Raw genomic sequence first — 4587 nt, forward strand, 5'->3', positions numbered from 1 at the left:
TCATTAGTGGTATGCCTCCTTCTGTAAAACAACAAAAAAAATATTTCTGCATTTAATGTATAATTACTGGATATATTTTTGTGAATGACCTGTAAGTAATCAGTAGTTTAGTCGAGAAACATAATTTACTGTAGGACCTGAAAGGTAAACTGGTGAGCCCAGTAACCCCAGTAACCTCAAGTTGGTGAGTCCAGTAACCCTAGTGACCCAAGGCTGGTGAGTCCAGTAACCCTAGTGACCCAAGGCTGGTGAGTCCAGTAACCCCAAGATGCCTGGCAAGGTGACAGCAGACATCACCACAGCCTACCTCCTGACGTCTGTGCTAGAGAATTTTGTGTGTGGGCAATAAGTCCCAGAGCCCATGGCCACAGCCAGGCACTTTGAATGCCACTAATGAGGCCTGACACTAGGCTTCCTGTTTGCTAGTGTCCCATGGAGAGAGGCAGCATGCTGCCAGTGGGCACCGCAAAGGAGGAAAATAACACAGACCCATATCAAAGATCTGCACTTCAGAGGGATTCTAGTGCTTAGACTGTGGGGATTCTTCCTCAATGCAAAAAATGTCTAGTCTGTCATAGAATATCAGAAAGTTGGTCTGGCAGGTTACTGTGTTCAGACAGCGAATCAGAGAACTGGCTTTTAATCATCTGGCGGTAATGACAATACATTATTTGGAAACTGTAAAATATCAGCACTGAAATGTCTTACCAAAATAAAGCCTTTCTGGGGTGCACTGCATGTACCTTTTTAAGGCCCTGCCCTGGCAGTGACTAAGGCGCTTAAACAAAATAGTGGAATTTAAGACCTGTACCAGTCTTCAGGATGTATGGATACAATTATGGTTTAACTAAAATGCAGGAACGAGCCAGCAATTAAAGCCAGCAGTTAAAGCATAATTATAACACATTAGACTTGTAATCTAACACTAGTAGAGAGTGAAGATTACCAATCTTATATAGAGATTAAACTTTGTCTACACTAAGATCTGGCTTGCTTGATGGTATGTGAGAGAAAATGAGAGCGATTTAAGAAAGATTAGATAAACTGAAACTGATGTAATGTGTTCAATATGTGACAAAGCCCTCAGTCCAAAGAATTCACTTGTATTTAATAAACGTGGCTATGCACTAAAGTCAAGAGCATGTCTCGGATGAATTTGTGGGATTGGAGATGGGAGAGGAGATGAGCAGATCTGTGTTAACTGTGGAATACTGTAATGTGGGATCTAGCTGGTTATAGCCACCACATGGGATGGCAACAAGGAACAAGGTTATAATCATAAACCGCTCTTCCATGAGCTTATGTCTGGCTCAGATCAGCGCTTCACAGTAGACAGGCCTCCTTCTGCCATGCTGCACTAGAGCCAGCTCCAGAATGAGCCAAGCATCTCTGTGCATTAACAAAGAAATCCACAGCAGAGGACATAAACAAAAAGGAATCATGAAACATCAATCAGGACTTTGGTTTAAAAAGGAAAATATCTATATATATTTTTTTTATTTTTTACATGTGGCTGTATTATGTTGATTCCAAAATGCAGCTCTACAGCCCTCAACATACAGTACAAATATATGTACAGTTGACAAAACAAAGCGTGTACGCTGCAGGATAGTTGTCTATAGTTGTATATAATATACATGGATGATCATATAGAAACTACATGCAGAATTTTTTTCCTTTAAGAAATATATTTGGAGTTGACCAACCTTACCTAACTGTTATGAGAATTTCACTGAAGCGTGGCCTTGAAAAAGCCTTTTCAATTAGGTATGTCACAAAATCTGTCTCACTCGTAGTAACTATTTGAAGTTCACTAGCTAAGGTAGCATATACATAAGGTAGCAGATACAGTGATGTTATACTAATGATTCCATATCCCGTTCAAAATGCTGAGAAGGGCCAGGCTACTATGTGCTAGCCCCTTAGTGGAAAACATAATTTTCTTTGGTCACATGACTTACAAAACAGAGCCCTTCAAAATATCTTTAGAAGGGTTGCATCTACAGAGCGGTGGTTCCCTGCAGCCATACCAATGAGCTGTTCTGATTAGCCACTCTTGGATAGAATGTGTCCTACAATAAGAAAATGTGAAATAGCCTATATGAATATGTTTGGGTGATGTTTTTGTTTATTTTATTTTATTTATAAAATATGTTTATATCATTTTTTCCATCCACTTTTTGGTTAACCCTTCCCTGACTGCACACCACTGCTTGGGTTCACCAATCTACAGTGGTGTGAAAAAGTGTTTGGAGGGTTTTCGAGCATAAACCGCCTTTTTAAGTTCATGCCACAGCATCTCAATCAGATTCAGGTCAGGACATTGACTAGGCCACTCCGAAGTCTTCATTTTGTTTTTCTTAAGTCATTCAGAGGTGGATTTGCTGGTGTGTTTTGGATCATTGTCCTGCTGCAGAACCCAGGTGCGCTTCAGCTTGCGGTCACGAACAGATGGCCAGACATTCTCCTTCAGGATTTTTTGGTAGACAGCAGAATTCATGGTTCCATTTACCACAACAAGTCTTCCAGGTCCTGAAGCAGCAAAACAGCCCTAGACCATCATACTACTACCACCATATTTTACTGTTGGTATGATGTTCCTTTGTTGAAATGCTGTGTTACTTTTACGCCAGATGTAATGGGACATACACCTTCCAAAAAGTTCAACTTTCGTCTCGTCAGTCCACAGAGTATTTTCCCAATAGTCTTGGGGATCATCCAGATGTTTTCTGGCAAAACTTTATGTTCTTTTTGCTCACCAGTGGTTTTTGTCATGCAGGCCATTTTTGCCCACTCTCTGACTTATGGTGGAGTCATGAACACTGACCTTAACTGAGGCAAGTGAGGCCTGCAGTTCTTTGGATCTTGTTGTGGGGTCTTTTGTGACCTCTTGGATGAGTCGTTGCTGCGCTCTTGGGGTAATTTTGGTCAGCCGGCCACTCCTGGGAAGGTTCACCACTGTTCCACGTTTTCGTCATTTGTAGATAATGGCTCTCACTGTGGTTCGCTGGAGTTCCAAAGCTTTAGACATGGCTTTGGCTTTAGATCTCAATTAATTTGTATCTCATTTGTTCCTGAATTTCTTTGGATCGCAGCATGCTGTCTAGCTTTTGAGGATCTTTTGGTCTACTTCACTTTGTCAGGCAGGTCCTATTTAAGTTATTTCTTTATTAAGAACAGGTGTGGCAGTAATCAGCCAATCACCTTTTCACACAGGGCCATGTAGATTTGGATTTATTTTCCCCTTAATAATAAAAACCTTTATTTACAAATTGCATTTTGTGTTTACTTGTGTTATCTTTGTATAATATTTAAATGCATTTGATGATCTGAAACATTTAAGTGTGACAAACATGCAAAAAAAGAAGATATCAGGAAAGGGGCAAACACTTTTTCACACCACTGTATATAATCCACATAACACTACAGAGAACCTGCCCCAAGAAACACTAATCCTAGTGGTTGGTGCTATTCTGCCATTGGGCAGATATTCCAATATTTATTTAAATAATTACATATAGTCTAGACAATGATAATAAAACAGAGTTACTTTTTTATGCTTTGTGAAGTTATTAATGGATAATAGCACCTATGGCTACATATTGTCAATCTGACAGTGAAAACAAAGGTTTCAGACTAGCAACAACAGGGCAGCCAGAATAGTAACAGCGGGGCAGTCTAATTAATGAAGTTTTCAAATAACATTCAAAATCACAAAAGTGCTTAGCAGGAAGCAATTAAATGTTCTCAGTTAAAAAACTTTGGCGTTAAAAAGGCCAAAATACAGCACATGTGCAGAACAATATACTGAGCAAAGCAAAGTGTGTGAATGCCGCATAGTCTTTTCCAATCTTATATTTCCATTTTAAAAAGGGTCATTAAAAAGTGGAAGGAAATGCTGACTTAAATAACATCTTTTTAACGAGCATCAAGTGATTTCCGGACACAGCTTGCTCAGGTTTCTTTCTGAGGCGCATGCCCTGTGTAACGCAATTGCTCAGGCCACAGCACTACAACCTTATTCCCATTCTTAGGGAATTCAATGCCCTGACCAAGCTTGGAGAGCTGCCTGACCTACCCTGAAACATGAGCTTCTATAACTGCAGGAGTATCCCCCCTCATATGTAAGTACCACATATGTAAGATATACACACACACCCACTTTACATAAACATTTATTTATTAGAAACATCTTGTAGGTGTGCAGGAGACTAGAGCCCATCTGTTTCCATGCACAGTTCGCCTTAGCCTTCCATCTGTTTGTCAGGGGTCAGTTTGTGATCACAGGACCGCTGCTGCTTGGATATTTTTGGATGACAGGCTACTTTCACCCCAACGCAGCCTGTGTGAAGCAGGTGTGAACACTCATGCAACACTGCTGTGCCTGATGCATACATAGTAGTAAGCCACTAGCATGTCATACTACAGTGGTGCGTGGGGCCTCTGCACTACACTGGGTGATAATGCTCTGCCTGTCATTGATTTGTTGAGAATGGCCTCCCAAACATCATCAACAGCAGCTGTGTGGTGAACAGGGTAAAGAACGGCTAATGGTGACAAACTATACTTATTGGCACGGTTGGCCGG

Source organism: Electrophorus electricus, chromosome 24 (genome assembly GCF_013358815.1).
Source record: "Electrophorus electricus isolate fEleEle1 chromosome 24, fEleEle1.pri, whole genome shotgun sequence".
NCBI classification, from domain to species: Eukaryota; Metazoa; Chordata; class Actinopteri; order Gymnotiformes; family Gymnotidae; genus Electrophorus; species Electrophorus electricus.